The sequence below is a fragment of the Danio aesculapii genome, chromosome 23 (genome assembly GCF_903798145.1).
Source record: "Danio aesculapii chromosome 23, fDanAes4.1, whole genome shotgun sequence".
In the NCBI taxonomy this organism is placed as follows: domain Eukaryota; kingdom Metazoa; phylum Chordata; class Actinopteri; order Cypriniformes; family Danionidae; genus Danio; species Danio aesculapii.
Genome location: NC_079457.1, coordinates 19,472,236 through 19,489,000, shown reverse-complemented (window position 1 = coordinate 19,489,000; position 16,765 = coordinate 19,472,236). Strand labels below are relative to the sequence as shown.

Sequence of the window (16,765 nt, the reverse complement as noted above, 5' to 3'; positions counted from 1 at the left end):
CATGCCTGTGTGTTTGCCCGGGAGGGAAGAGCGGTTTGTTTTGAAGGCTAATGATGTGGGGAAGGTGTCTGGATGGGGGGTGTCGAATATAAACACACCCGCGTTATTTTCTGGGAATCTGAAATATGTACATTTACCTGTCTCTGACTTCAATGACTGTAAAGCCAAATATGACTCTGCAGTGACTAGTAAAGGGAAACTAGTGGTGACGGAGAATATGATTTGTGCTGGGTTTTCTCAGGGAGGGAAAGATTCCTGCCAGGGGGACAGTGGAGGGCCCTTCCGTTTTTTGACAACAGAGTAAAAGCTGGTTTATAGGCGGTATTGTGTCATGGGGGCATGGCTGCGCTCAGGCTGGATATTATGGGGTTTATACCAAAGTGAGCAACTACCTTTCATGGATTGAAGAAGTCATGTCCAAAAACAGTTGAAATAAAAAAATTGGATGGTTGTTTGGTATTAAAATTATTTTATTAATTAATTAATGTCCACAAAAAGCATGTAATATTGCAAGTGTTGTTTAGACAGCACGTTTGTTGGCACTTGCTGTTTTTAAATGCGCTAGCTAAATTAGAGGTATATAGGTCAAAGACAAAAAGGGGTTTTCAACAATGAAAACAATAAAAATAATTAATAAATGTTTATGCTTGTGGTTTATTTTGCTGCTTATATTTGAATGTGTTCTGTTAATTTTTTTTGCAAAAGAAAAAATGATGACGATCATACATTTTTTAAAACAATATACAGAAGAAACCCACTAAAAGGTCATTGAGTTTAACAATAGTTCAGGATAAGAATCATGTTTACTACTTAATTGTCATTTTGAATGTTTAAACTTTGCACTATTGTTTAGTCCACTGTAGTTAGCCATTTCACCCATAGCAACAAGATTTGAATCATTAAAAAAAAAAAAAATTAGTATGATAATTTAAGATTATTTAAGAAGTAAATATTTAAGATAAATAGATAAGATAAATAAGTTTATAATGCCAGACTATTTATGCAGAAAAATAATAGAACATTCTTTCATCCATATTTTGACATTTTATTGTCACAAAAGTCACAAAATGCATAATAATTTAAATAAAATTTATATAAAACAAAAACTACTAAAACTAAATACTGGTAACGCACTTTACTACAAAATGTAATTTAAAGTGTATTTATCAAGTAACATAAAACAATTCCAATTATAGAATTATAGCACTATATAGTCATTACAATACAATAGAGGTCAATACAGGATTTTACATTTCCAATGGAAAAATTTCATTGATTTACTTTCATACAATTTAGTTTAACCAAATTTGTTCCTTTTTTATTTAATGCAATGGCAGTTGCATTAAAAAAATAAAAGACCCTGTGTGATATGTGAATTATACTATGAGCTGTTGAATACTTGATTCTGATTGGTTGAGGAAGGTGTGCAATTACTGCAAACCCACAGCTAAAATAGTTCTAGGCAGGTACTGATTGCAACATACAGTAATTCCATATATCCATCAAATTATTTCAGTTATTTTAAAGGTCTTTGTAGCCTACACAAAAAAGAGCCAAAATTCACACTGACCATTCATTCATTCACTTTTCTTTGGCTTAGTTTCTTTATCTATCAGTGGTCACCTCAGCAGAATGAACTGCCATCTTATTCAGCACATGCTTCACGCAGCGGATGCTGCAGCCACAACCCAGTACTAGGAAACACCCATACACTCTCATTCACAAACATTTATACACTACAGCCAATTTAGCTCATTCAATTCACCACTACCTATATATTTGGACTGTGGGGGAAACCGGATCACTCGGAGCAAACCCATGCCAACACAGAGAGAACATGCAAACTCCACACAGAAATGCCAACTGACCCAGCCAGAGCTTGAACCAAACCATTAATCTTGTTGCTGTAAGGCGACGGTTCTAACCACTGAGCCACCGTGCCGCTCCTCACACTGACCAGTCAAAACAATATATTAAACAATAAGAAATTAAAGGCGAAATTCGCATTTTCCTGGTCCATGTTAGCCTTTATTCATTGGAAACACGTATTGAAAAACAAATGAAGGACGGCTGTTTTATTTTCGTTTTAAATTTCACCAGATATTGGCAGAAAAATATTTTGTTTTGTTATTCGAAAAAAAAAAAAAAAAAAACATTTGAAAAATTTTCTCATCCATTTTTCACAACGAAATAATTTTTTTCATTTTCAATATCATCATTTTCTTTTTTTTATCTATGTAAAGGCAAGGCAAGTTTATTTATATAGCACATTTCATACACAATGGTAATTCAAAGTGCTTTACATAAACAGGAATAAGAGACAATTGTAAGAAAATAAAAACAAAGAATAAAATGATTAAAAACAGATGAAAATGTGTTAAAACAGGTTTTAAATGAAAGCAAACGGAAAGAAAGACATAATAGTGAGATCTGTTGGATGTAGGACAGTGCTCATTCAGTAAAGGCACAGCTAAACAGCATACCTTGCTTTTCCTACTCTCACTCTTATACACTCAGTACAGACACAAACATACAAAAAAAGGATTATTAACACTACCCTGACAATAAAATACTTTCGTAACTTAAAAAAAAATTCATAGCAGGATAGTATCATCACTGTTCACGAAGCGTGTGTGGAATAGTCGACTCTTGTCAATTGAATCTTTAGAAAATAATGCCCAACCAAGAAACAAAGTGCATTATTTTGTTTGTTGTCTCTTGTTCCTAATCATTTGTAGTGAAAAAAAGTTAGATTTGAACAAAGCCTTTGGTGTTATGCAGAGGTGTTTGTTTAAAAGTCAAGTAAGCTCAGGCATCATGATTTACAGTCATTAAGTTCTTATGCATTATGCATCTCATCTCAGAGTTACTCTTGTTACTCTTCTATCAGCAGGGACCGTATGGTCTCTCCAGCCCGGTGTAATTACCTCTCCAGTGCTATTTTGGCCCCGCAGAGCTCTAATCATTCTCAAGCCTACTTAAACCTGAGTCCTATGACAAGAACTCAAAGCACGAATAGATAAACAACTGAAAGTTTACTCCAAATGCTGCATGCATTCAACTTGACATCTAACATTCATCATTTAAATACAATAATGACTAAACAAAACCACAAATTGTAGTTCATATTGGTATTGCTTGATTAAATTAACTAACTCTTAACCCTATGAATTATACTGTATTCTATAGATATTAATCATTTTTCAGATAGCATCACTTGTAGTTTAGAAGTTTGTATTACTACATTTTTATATTTTTTGTGTGGCATGTGACAAAATCATCCTCATATTCTAGATAATACATAGATTAGAATATCAGATGGTGGTAAAAATGAGCGAGTCGTTTATTCATTCATTTAACAGATTTATTAAAAGGTAATGAAACAAGTGTCTATTTATAGATTAGTTTTAAAATTAGTTTTATTTGCAATTAGCTTGAAAACTGATTCATTTAGGAACAATAAATTGTTATTAGCTTTGACTTTATTGAAGGGTAAACAGGGAAAGTGCACAGTTAGTGTTCCTATTATTAGTTCTTTTCTTGATGTCTGTAGTAGCTGCAGTAGTAAAGATGTCGTGTTGTGCTGTAGGATGCCAAATTCGAAAGTCCAAAAATAGAAAACTGAACTTTTACTATACACCACACTGCGTTAGTGCTAACTGCAGACGTCTTTGGCTAAAAGGGAGCTGAATGAAGTGACGACCTAATTAGAAATGCTGGACTCTGCAGTTCTCATGTTATATCAGTTAAGTTCACGCTATGCTGAATCATACACATTACTCGTTTTTGATTGCAGCAATGATTTCAGCAAAAACAGTTACATATGGTTACTTAAACTGCGGACACTTAATGCTAAGAAATCCCAATAGGTGGATTCAGAGGTTTTTATTAAATTATGTTAAACAAAGAAAATGTACCTTGTTAAAAACCAAATAATTGTCTAAAGTGACATTTAAAAAAAAGTATATATTTTATTTACTAGCTAATAACATAATCATTACATATAAAATGAAACTTATGAACCTAATCAGAGGAGCCTGATAGAAAATGGTCATTTACAAAAAAAGAGGTCTGATGGATATAGCATCTGAACTCTTCATTTATATATATATATATATATATATATAATATATATATATATATATATATATATATATATATATATAAATATAGTTGAGGACAAGATGATTAGCCCTCATAGGATTTTTCCCAAATATTTCCCAAATTATGTTTAACAGAGCAAGGATTCTCAGTATTTTCTATCATATTTTTTCTTCTAAAACCATTTTAAGGTCAATACTATTACTAGTCTCCTTAAACAATATCCACTGTTAGACAATGACTTGCCTAATTACCCCAACTTGGCTAATTCATTTAGTTAAGCTTCTAAATAGCACTTTAAGCTGAATACTAGTATCTACATAATATCTAGTAAAATATTATGTACGGTCATCATGGCAAAATGAAAGAAAATCAGTTATTATATGGTTATATATGGCCACAGCCATATCACCCTGCAGCACAAGACCGGTTACTCACTGAAGCTAAGCAGGGCTGAGCCTGGTCAGTACCTGGATGGGAGACTACATGGGAAAACTAGGTTACTGTTGGAAGTGGTGTTAGTGAGGCCAGCAGAGGGGCGCTCAACCTGCGGTGTTTGTGGGACCCCCTCCACCCCCCTCTCATGATTGTGAAGCTTTGGGTGTATGGCTATACATGATAAATGCACTATATAAATACACATTACATTACAGTAGAAATTAGTTATTAAAACTATCATGTTTAGAAATATGTTAAACAGAAATTGGGGCAGCACGATGGTGCAGTGGGTAGCACAATCGCCTCATAAAACTGCTGCAAAAACATATGCTGGATAAGTTGGCGGTTCATTCCGCTGTGGTGACCCCAGATTAATAAAGGGACTAAGCCGAAAAGAAAATGAATGAATGAATGATAAACAGAAATTGGGAGAAAATATAAAAGGAATGCAAGTTTAACAGGAGGGCTAATTCGGACTAACTGTATGTCATTCATTCATTTTCTTTTCGGCTTAGTGCCTTTATTAATCCGGGGTCGCTACAGCGGAATGAACCGCCAATTTTATCCAGCACGTTTTATGCAGCGGATGCCCTTCCGGCCACAACCCATCTCTGGGAGACATCCACACACACTCATTCACACACACTCACTCATACACTATGGAAAATTTAGCCTACCCAATTCACCTGTACTGCATGTCTTTGCACTGTGGGGGAAACCGAGCAGCCCGCAGGAAACCTACGCGAACGCAGGGAGAACATGCAAACTCCACACAGAAACGCCAACTGACCCAGCCGAGGCTTGAACCAGCGACCTTCTTGCTGTGAGGTGACAGCAATACCTACTGCGCCACTGCGTCGCCCTTACTGTATGTATATATGTATATGTATTTTTTTTAAATAATTCACTGGAATATAATGGTTTACAGATATAATCCTCAACAGTCATTGTATGTCTAGTTGCTCAAAACTTGAGATATCATATCATTAAAAAAATAAAAACATGTACATGTTTACTTTACAAAATGATTCAAAATGTTTATTTAAATGTCTTAGAAACTATCCAACTAACTATTGTATACACGGTAGGCTTTAAATTGTTAAATATTTGACTATAAATCATGCTGCATTCTCACTTCCCTACTTTCGACTTTTCAGTGATATTGTTAAACCTGCACTCGTCTCCGTGTGTCAGCAGGAGTCAGTGAATGATCAATGCGCTGTGGTTGCGCCCTGCACGACACAGCCAATCCATCATGCAACAGCAGAGCCCGGCTGAAGCTGTGGTCACGCTTGTCTGCGAGAGAGTACATAATTCACAGTTGATTTGCTTCCTTCTGGTGGTCAGAGCTCAGTGATGTGAGGTCAGTGTCACGCATTGATCCACCACACTGACATTATCCCAACATCCAGACACAGCCAATAAAACGCTTCCTTATAAGGAGCATCTAAACATGCTGCTTATTTCGTAACACATTAAACGCACGTTATAAGACGACATACTGTTATAATGAGGCTGCTACACAGAAAAAAATAAAGCTTGTAAAATACGATCAGACTAAAAGCATGAGGGAAAATTGGGTAAAATTGCATGTTACCAAGACAAGAAGCTATTTACGTAGTGATGTAAACACTAAAAACTATATGATCAATTAGTCATAACAACATATGTTTTAGTTAATTGTAACATAAGTTAATCATGTTCTAACTTAACTTTATAAGTTATGCAAGCTGTTTTAAGTCAGATTAACATAATTTAAGTTCAATGGACTCTTAAGTTTAATTTGATTCAGCTTTAAAATTTAAGACAACCAGGATTTTTTTTACAGTGAAGTAATGGATTACATAGTTTCAATTTATTACACTATAAAAAATCTTCTCGCCTTTATTTATCTGAGTTGAATAAAATCTTTCGAGTCATCTCAACTTCAAAAATATTTTGTTAAACTTGGTATAGCTAGAAAAAAATAGTTGAAACCCGAGTAACCTATGAAATTGAGTTGAAGTAGCAAAACCCTTTGTTGTCATAACTTTTTCCATTTAATTTTGTGTTAAAGTGTATAAATCACTAGTTTTTTCTCAAAAGTTGTACTTTACTAAGTCGTTTTTTTGTTAAAGGTACTTTTACTTTCGTACATTTTAGTGCTGTATCTGTATTTTTACTCCACTTTTTTTTCTGCCATCTGCAGTCACTACTTTATTTTTGTCTTTGGTGATTGGCTAAGTAGAACAATCAATCCCTATTCTCATCCAATCAAATTGCGCATAGAAATATGGCATCAGAATAACCGACCTCAAGACATGGACGCTTTAAAAATGCAACAAATATTAAGTGTTCAAGAAGACACAAAATAATCACGCATAACAAACAAGAGACTGTTTACACTGTATGTTATTGATGATGATGATGATGAAGAATGCCTAGTTTATGATGACTGCAATGGCGAATGCCCTTTAGCAACAACTAAATGCACTACAGAATGTTACGTTTTCAAATACATGCACACATTGAATGTATTCTATTCAGCCTGATCTTAGGAGGAAACAACTATTTACATTTTGTCAGTTCAGTGGCTACTTCGTACAAATTCATTCATACAGAAATATACGATTTTTAAAAGGAGGCGTGGCACCAAACCCCAACCCTAAACCCAACCATCCAAATTCAATGCTATCTCATGGCAATTCGTAACTGATTGTTTTAGTGGCTATATGCATATGGACTTTTAATTTTCAGCCAGGCAGCCAAGGGCTTCCAGTGAGCTGTCTTTCCATTGCAAAATTGTCACTTTTAAGATCTGATTTCTTTAAAAATCAATTATCTTCACTGCCTGTTATATACAACATAAAGTGGGTCTGCATTAAATTCCATTCCCCCCCCCCCCCATGTCTTTAAAATATGAAATATAAAATATTTATTTTACCCCAGTATTTTAATGGAGTTTCTGGCTAGTCTGTTGGTACAGTACGAATGGCGCTAGTATTGACAACTTATTTCATCTCATTTTACACTTGAACAACTAAATGAATGCTTAAGTGTATTTAACTGAATGTATTCTAATTAGTGCTGTTAAAACTAGCGCATTAACCATGCGATTAATTTGAAATATTTAACGCGAAAAAATATATAAAGCAATTAACGCAGTTGCACTTTTTTTTTATTTCCTGTTGTGGCCGATGTGTGTTAAACACGCAAAGAATATGGATAAGAACAAGGAAGGACTTATAGAAGTCCTTTAATATAATTTGATACCGCATGTCAAATGAAAAGAAAAAACTTCCACACTTCATAACTCGGGTAATCAACTCCTTTGAGGTAATCAAAAAACGCTGTTTACATGACAGACTCTTAATCAGCTTACAGTCGGAGTGTTGGTGTCCATGTAAATGTACTCCATGAAAGTGCCAGATGATGTCGCAAGCTGTCACTTTAGTTGAGTCCATGCGCCCTCAAATGTTTCATTAAGTTTGACGTGTTTCCCCCTTACATGCAACTTTTGTAAAGCGTCTGCTTCACGTTGCTGTGTCAGCTTCCTTGCTCGTACAAAATAGCCATACTTTAGAACGCTTAAAGCAAATTTGATGAACACTATGGTACGTGTTGATGAATCGAAGGAGTCGGTCGGGTGCGCTGTACTGTACGCGTTGTGTGTGTGTGTGTGTGTATGTGCATGCGTGTGTTCCTAGCAACAAGAACAAATGGACGATGTCCGTATCCCTCAAAGTTGTTTAAAATTTAATGTTTAGAGATGGTGTGACCAAAGTCCCTGTAAGTATTCTATAGTCTTTGGTGTGACACAACGCGTACCTTTGATGCTTCTTACGTCCTTGTCACAGCACCAGTGGCATGAAATTCATATGCTGATTCGGTGATTCTGCTTGTTCTCGCTTTCAGGTCACATCATTCAAAAGAAAACAGTCACAGTCCCGATAATGTCAACAGGCTGGACTGTCTTAGCAACTGGCTGAATGTAAAGGAGGACTAAACAAAATTGTTTCTACTTTATAATTAATGTTCTCAGCTCTCAGCAATACAACTTTTCAATGAGTGCGATTGTTTGTATTCAACACTTTATTATAATTTTCCAATTTCCATATTTGCAATTTTGGAATTTTTAGCAGTCCACTTAGAATCCAACATGGAAATCATGTTTGTTTTTTATTGGCATTGATTGTTTTGAAATTCAATTGGCACTTACATGCCTGTGTTTTTATTTCTGTAATAAATATGACTTTCAAGCCAACTGTTTGAGGATCTTGATGGTTTATTTCTTCATGTGTGTTGTTTACATGAAGAAATCTGTCTTACAAGTTAAGCAAAAATTCTGATAAACAATCATATTTTGAATTTTAATTGTTTCTTTGTCTTAATTTTCCATTTGAACAGCCAAAAAGTTTCAGTCGTTTAATTGCGATTAATTGCAAAAAAGTGATTAATTAATGATTAATTAATCGACTGACAGCACTAATTCTAATTACATTATGACAAAGATGCTGTAAAAACAACCTTGTGAAATAGAAAATAGTCACATTAAGCTTTCACCGGAAGTTTATTGTTGCCTTTAAAACTCAAGCTGTGCATAGAGCCTATTCTATAAAATTCATACAGTTTGGTACGGTTTGCTCATCCCCAATGACGGTTGGGTTTAGGGGTGGTATTTGGTACACGCCTCCTTTTTAAAACCATACATTTTGTAACTAAACTCTAAACTAAACCGAATTAACCACTAAACTGACTACATAAAATAGTTACGTTTCCTCATAAGATCACGCTGGATTTTGCCTCGCATGTAAACGCATCAACCATAACTATATTTTTAATTAGCAGGGTATAATTGGAATAATTTTCACAGCATAAAACTAATTACTGTTGAGTACTTTTAAATGGCCTACTTTTTACTCAAAATTTGAGTTGTATTCTACACATGCACTACTTTTGGCAAGTAGTGATACTTTTACCCGGTATGATATTTCAGTACTCTGCCAATTACTAAAGCAGCTCACTTGCCAGCTGCATTGGTAATAGCAGTCTAATGAATTCCTCATGAGGATTTCTACATAATGCTGAAGTGATATTAAAATCGCTAGTATATATAGTCTAACAATGGTCAAAAATTCTAATCTAAAGTACAACATCAGAGCCACATAACGACTCTAAGACAGGCTGACTCGGTTTCATGACCCGCCCAACAACAATCAAAGCACTCACATGCTCATTACAACGTAAGGTAGAAGTACATCCACACAGAAAAAAAAGTCATTTTAACAAGACGTTCATTCACGGTGAACAGGAACAGCAGGTCTCTTCATTAGTTTATCACCAATTTATCTGCATGATCATTCTCAGTCTTCTCTGAAAACATTGAATATTTTTTCCTCATTCATTTCCATAATATGGTAATGGAATCTATATTAAGTTCAGTGCGTCAGAATCTTTTGTTATTCTAAAAATGTTTGATTTTATTTGGACAGCACCACAGGAAAAAAAACTGAGCCCTACAGGGTTTAATTGGTAACATTTCCAATTTGACACATTTAGTGAACCTTGTAATACCACGGTAATACAGTCTTTCCCTGAGCAATATTATAAAGATGCATTCGATACTTTTAAAAGGTATTAAAATGCCATATCTGATAGCTTTTTAATTTTTTTTACTGGTGTTGAAATTGAGGTTGGATGTGTTACAGGCAATAATGAACCATTTATTAATTGTTTTGAAAAGTTTTCTTTAAAAATGTTTACTTGCTTTATTTTTCTCTTTCACTATTATCTCCAACAATTTTACAAAGTATAGACCTTTTTCCCCTCAAATGAGGATTTCATACATCAAATCAGTCTCTGTTCTTTTTGGTCAAAAATGTCAGAAACCCCAAAATTTCAATTCTATCTTCATTTACTGACTCTTCACCTATCTAAGTTTCTTTCTTCTGTTGAACACAAAAAGAAGATATTTTGAAGAATGTTGGTACTTGGTACCCATTGATTTCTGTAGTAAATTTCCCCCTACTATGGAAGTGCCAGCAACCAACATTCTTCAAAATATCTTCTTTTTGTGTTCAACAGAAGAAAGAAACTCATAAATGTTTAAAACCACACAAGGAGAGTAAATGATGAGGTCATTTTCAATTTTGGGTGATCAATGCCTTTAAATACAATCAAATCCATCCGAATAATTGCATTTTGTCATTCTGTATATAATATTTTCTAAAAATCACTATCCAAAAAAATAAAACCTCATTCTAAACTTAAGACTGGACAGTATAGAATGAAATGCCTAACATTTGCTGTCAGTGTTTTTTGCAGCGTTTGGCTCTTGTTAGTCTCTCAACGTGTGCTTGTGGAACGGACTGGTTATGAGTGCTGAGGATTGCAGGGCTTGAACTCGCTGTAGGCGTTTACTGAGCTCATTGTCACATGCCTGGACCAGCGCTGATGTCCTTTCACTGTCCCAGACCAGCACCTCCGTCATCACCTTCGCTCCCTGCCTCACCACCATCTGCATCAACAAAAACAGGCTCAAACATACAGGTTTTCCTTTTGTCCATTCCATCATGTTTTTTTCTATGACTATCATACAATTTTGCATTATTACGAAGACAGTTTTTCGGGGTTCATACACATTTTTCTACTAAAATTCCAGGACTTTTCCCAAAACTTTCTGGTAGATATTCATGACCTAATGTTTCATTTAATGTCTATGTACAAGTGGTAAATAAGAAAAATAAAAGTAATTTTTACTGTATATCAAAAAGTGTGATGATCTACATAGTTTATTTTTATTTTGATATCTATAAAATAGTTCTTAGAAAGAATCTCGCTGTCTCTGTGAAAATTTTGGAATTCAGAAGAGTACAAATTAGCCTTTTAGACACCCACAGTATCGTCCCTCTGTAGTTAGAGATTGTTTTTCTGAACATGACACTCAAAATGTAGCTTGAATTAAGTTAAAAGTGAGCGAAAAAATTGGACAAGCGTGAAACTGCGAGTTACTTTTTTTTTTAAACCCACACAGAGAATGTCACGAGAACAAGGACAGACAGCGCAATTAAATTTACCCAATCTTATATCTCAAATATATGCAAGTACACAGATATTTCTTAACAAATTACCAAAACATTTTGGGTTTATTTATTTTCCAAAACTTCCAAAAAATGTTCCAAACGCCTTGTCAAAATTCCTTGACTTTTTCAGGTTTTTCCAGGACTGTATGAACCCTGGTATTATATGAACATAATCTAAAAAATCAAGACATGCACATTTAAAGCAAACGTTAGTCAATATGACATAAAGACATATGTGACCCATGATGTGACAAAATCAGTCTTATGTTGCACAGGGTATATTTTTGATGATGGGCAAAAAACATACATTATAGTTTTTACATGAAGACATTTAGTAAATTTACTGTTTGTAAATAGTAAGTATTATGCATCACTAAACAATTAATTTGTATTGCAAGCCCTTAATTAAATCACTTGAAAGGTGATTTTCCCATTATTTTTTAACCATCAGAATTTTCAAATATTGTGTATTTCAGCCAAATATGTTATATACTAACAAACACCCTAAATCATGGAAAGATTATTTATACATATCTTTTCACATTTGCACATATGACTGATTTAGTTTGTCCAGGGACACATTAAAAAACAGTATTATATAAAAAACAAACTTATACAGGGTTCTGCAGGTTTCACAAGTCAAATTTAAGACTTTTAAGACCTTTTTAGGACCATTATGAATGCAATTTTAGACTTAGACAGGACTTTTTTTTACATTATATTATAATTCATTATATCATTCATTGTTTTAAATGAATTGTCAAAACAATTAAACCTAGTTGTATACATACATTTTCAATAAAGCGAAAGTGAAGGGGGGGTATCCAATAAATTAATTTACTGTCCATTCATTAAAATAATAACTTTATTGTTATTTTATATATATTGTATTAAACTAAATAAACCCTGATTATTTAGTCTAGCAAATTATTATACAGATTATACTCCTGTGGTTTGATGTTCATAGTGGTACCACTGAAAGAGTGAGTGCCCCCTACTGATATACAACCGAAAGTACAAAGAAAAGTGTATTTTTAATAATTCAAAGTCAACATGACATCACACATGACCCCTAAAGTAAGCAATCTCTACTGTTCATCATCCAATTGATTCTGTACATCAAGTTCAAGGGGCCAGTTCACTAAAAAAGGTTCAAATTCGTCATCATTTACTCCTTCAGCTGCTAAAAACTTCATTAGTATCTTCTGTTGAACACAAAAGATCATTTTGATGAATGCTTGGCTGGCATCCATTGATTACCCATAGTGAATCAGCCATTCTTCAAATATCTTCTTTTGTGTTTAACAGAAAAGAAAGAAACTCATAAAAGGGAGAGTAAATAATGCGGTCACTTTCATTTTTGGGTGAACTAACCCTTTAAATAAATCCTAAAAAGACAAGAAACTTTATCAGACATCATACCTGCAGCTCTTGGTTGGACAGTACTGGTCTCTGGGTATCTTTTGTCCCTCAGAACCATTAGTGTGGTGGAAGCTGAACCCCTGCTGCGGCCTCCACCTGCCACCCCATCTGTCTCATCTAGGTTAGCACCTGCAGCAATGACAGTAGATAAATGTTCTAAAAGCGATGGAAAGAATTGGTCCTGTCACAACAACAGATAAGCTGTTGATCATCCAAGCTGCTACTTTTCTTCATTCCACCAAGGCCATAAAAAGGAGCTTTTATAAATGGTGCAACATTTAGAAATAGCTCAGTGGCGCCATTTAGTGGAAGCAAAGGCAAAGCTGTATTGGGCTTATTGGGCATTTTACTAAGGGATTGTTGGAATTGATTAGCTAAATGGTTGATGTAACAATAGCCTTACTTTTCTTCCTGTGGGTCCAAGGTGCCTTCTCGCTCCATGGCTTTCAAATAGAGCCTCAATAAGTCTTTGGACTTGCCTCTCTTCTTCTCTACGGTCTAGTGTCTTTGCAGTGTGTCCCTGTAGGACGTGGGTTTTCTTGCTGTGAGAAGTCCAACGCTGAAGCCGATCAGAGCCTGGCACATCTATCAACTCTATAAAAAATATTTTCATTTAGTTATTCTCTGTATGCCACTTAAGGAACATTGCTAAATTATATTATCTTGTATTAGGGTCAAATGTTTTGGCTTTTGTTCACCAAGGCTAGATTAATACGAGAAATAGCAGTAAAATTTTACATAAGTAAATTTAACATGTTAGTTCAAAGTAGCTGTTTTTTATTTTTTAATAGTTTTTATAATAAATGTATTCCTGTCATGAAGATATGCATTTTTCACAATTTCACACGATCTTTCAGAAACCATCCTTACATGCCAAAGTGGTACTCAATAATGTTTTATTATTATGATATGAAAACACTGTGGTTAGGTTGTTATTACACCTGAAATTTAGGATAGATCTTTTTTTCATTATAAAATAATGTATTTAACAGGGCAACATACATTGATTGGACTAAAGAATCCTAATATAAAGTATCATGGTTTTCACTAAGTAAATATATAAACAGTGCAGATCAATAGCGCACATAAATGAGTACACCACTTTTGAAAATTATTCATATATTTATCAAATCCATATACATTTTAACAAAAAAATTAACGAGTTTGCTTACAATACAAAAATATTATTATATGATTAATGTATTATTTTATATTTTTACATTTTAAATGGCAATATCACACGTTTCTTAAGAAATAGAAAGATAATACATTTAAATTCATTCATTCATTTCTTTTGGCTTAGTCCCTTTATTAATTAGGCGTCGCCACAGTGGAATGAACCACCAACTTATCCAGCACATGTTTTACGCAGTGGATGCCCTTCCAGCCGCAACCCAACACAATGGGAAACACCCACACACTCCTGCACACACTCACATACACTACAGCCAATCTAGCGTATCCTATTCACCGGTAACGCATCTTTGGACTGTGGGGGAAACCAGAGCACCCAGAGGAAACCATTTAAATTCAAAGGTTCAATAATTACAAACTACAACTTTATACATCATCTTTGACAGCTTAAAACAGCTCTTTTAAGATTTTAAATATTACATTTGTGAATTTAATCAGTAGTGAACATAAATATAAAACCATAAGATATCGAAGTGATTTCAAACAGTTGACCCCCAGTGTACATGTACAGCAAATCAGTGTTTCTCAACCACATTCCTGGAGGACCATCAACACTGCATGTTTTGGATGTCTGTACACCCATTACAGCTCTTTCAGTCTGTGCTAATGAGCTGATGATCTGAAACAGGTGTGCTCCAGGAACGTGGTTGAGAAACACTGCAGTAAATGATAATGTTCAGGTATGTCAGTAGTATTAGTAGACCTGTAGATCTGCCTCAGACATGAGGATAATACTGGCCAGGTCCTGCCTCAGCTGCTCTGCCAAACCATGCCAAGAGTCAAACCCTCCATCTACTTCCATAGAGTCTCTACAAGACTGGGCTGTCCCACCAGCAACTAGACAACAGAGACCAGTTTAGATTAGTAGTTATTTACTTAAATATTATTGACAGTAATCTCACAAAAAATCTTACTTTGATGAGAATGCACCCATATTTCGTTGGCATCTAACAACATGAATTTGGTATTTGCTGGCAGACACAGAAAGTAAGCCTCATCTTCAATAACTGTCCCATCTTCTTCCAGCACCACTGAGACTGATGCACTGGGACAAAAGCCTAGAGCCTCAGCACCTGTGGTAGACAGAGATGAAGAGAATGGCTCACATGACCAGTAGAGCAAAGGACATCAAGCTTTGGTAATATCAACTTCTTTGGAAAATTGTTTTACAGTAAAAAGCATTCTTTATATAATATAATTTAGCTTAATTAAACAGTACTGTTTTTTATGTGTATGCTTAATTCAACTAAACTTTCATCGAGCGGACCACTTATTAAATTCAGGCTTAAAACCACATATTAGCATATTTTTATAAATTCATATTTTCAGACCAACCTTTAATTCTGAGTTGATAAAGAGAGGTCACGGCCAGTCCGTAATACTTCAGTCGGCTGACGTTACACACTTTACATGGTTTTAATTCTGTCATGATGATGGTCAAAGTTCAGAGTTCATAATTTACTTTCTTTAGAGTACCTTATGTTTTCGATTGTTAGTTTTGTGTCTGAAGCCTCATAACTAACGTTACACTGAATATTCACAACATCTTTGTAACACTGTTCTAGAAGAATTGAAAATAAACATAGTCGATATCTGCTTCCGTGTTGTGAAATGCGCTACTGATCGAGTCTGTCACAGCTTGTTGGCTTCGTGACGCGAGTGAATAGTTCTTTTGAGTCGATTCCATTTGACGAACCGTATGGATTGAACTGATTAATGAATGCACGGCAACGAATCTAGTACGTCCAGGTCCATCATATTTTCTTTTCTTGCAGGCGCACAGTATTCAAAATAGCTACCAGTTGTGTATGCGATTTTGAGGACATCCCATGCAGTGTCCAACAAATAATAATAATAATAAATAATAATAACAATAATAAATGAATAAATACATCATTTCGAACATTTAAAGTGCACTTTGCTTTTTGAATACTTCATTGTCACACTAAACTCCGCAGAAAAGCCACGCACCTTTGAAAATGTTTTTTGTTCAAAAGAACCGACCACCAAAGACGACTCGAACTTCGCCTCACTAGTTCAGACGACAGTAATCGAGCTCCGGTGACGCGATAGCGTCGTTAGCTTCCTGGCTAACAGCGCCGACGACATGGCATCACAGGACCAACCTGACCAGCAAAATCAGGTAGTTGATAGCAATTCTCCAGCAGATAATATGCATTTTGATTGTTCGGCCGTGGACGTGCATAGTGAATGCACTCTTTGCCACGCCTTAATTGTTGTAAAGTCAATAATACGGCTGTCCCATGTTGTTTTGGAAAAGTTTAGCAGGCTTGCTAGCGTTTCCTTAGTGAACATATACAGTTAGACAGATGTGTGTGACAGGTGCGGGTCACAGAGAACACGGCATTCAGGAGATTTCTCCATGTGAAATGATATAATGTTACGTTAAGCAGAAACATAACAACAAATATCATCGTTATCTGTTATGTTCATTCAAGGGTCATGACCCTGAAAACCATGACAGGACACAACCATTCCTCCATGTGCTGTGCCCATCTCTCAGTAAAGTAAACATGTTGACAGCTTTC

General features: G+C 35.0%; 1 protein-coding gene and 1 pseudogene across 1 annotated transcript in view; one reads left to right on the top strand and one right to left on the bottom strand.

Annotated features, from left to right (window-relative positions):
- pex14 (peroxisomal biogenesis factor 14) overlaps window positions 1-16,765 on the top strand; it is a 161,115-nt gene that overhangs the window by 23,356 nt on the left and 120,994 nt on the right. The window lies entirely within an intron of this gene.
- LOC130216885 (DNA fragmentation factor subunit alpha-like) lies at window positions 10,536-15,836 on the bottom strand (annotated as a pseudogene).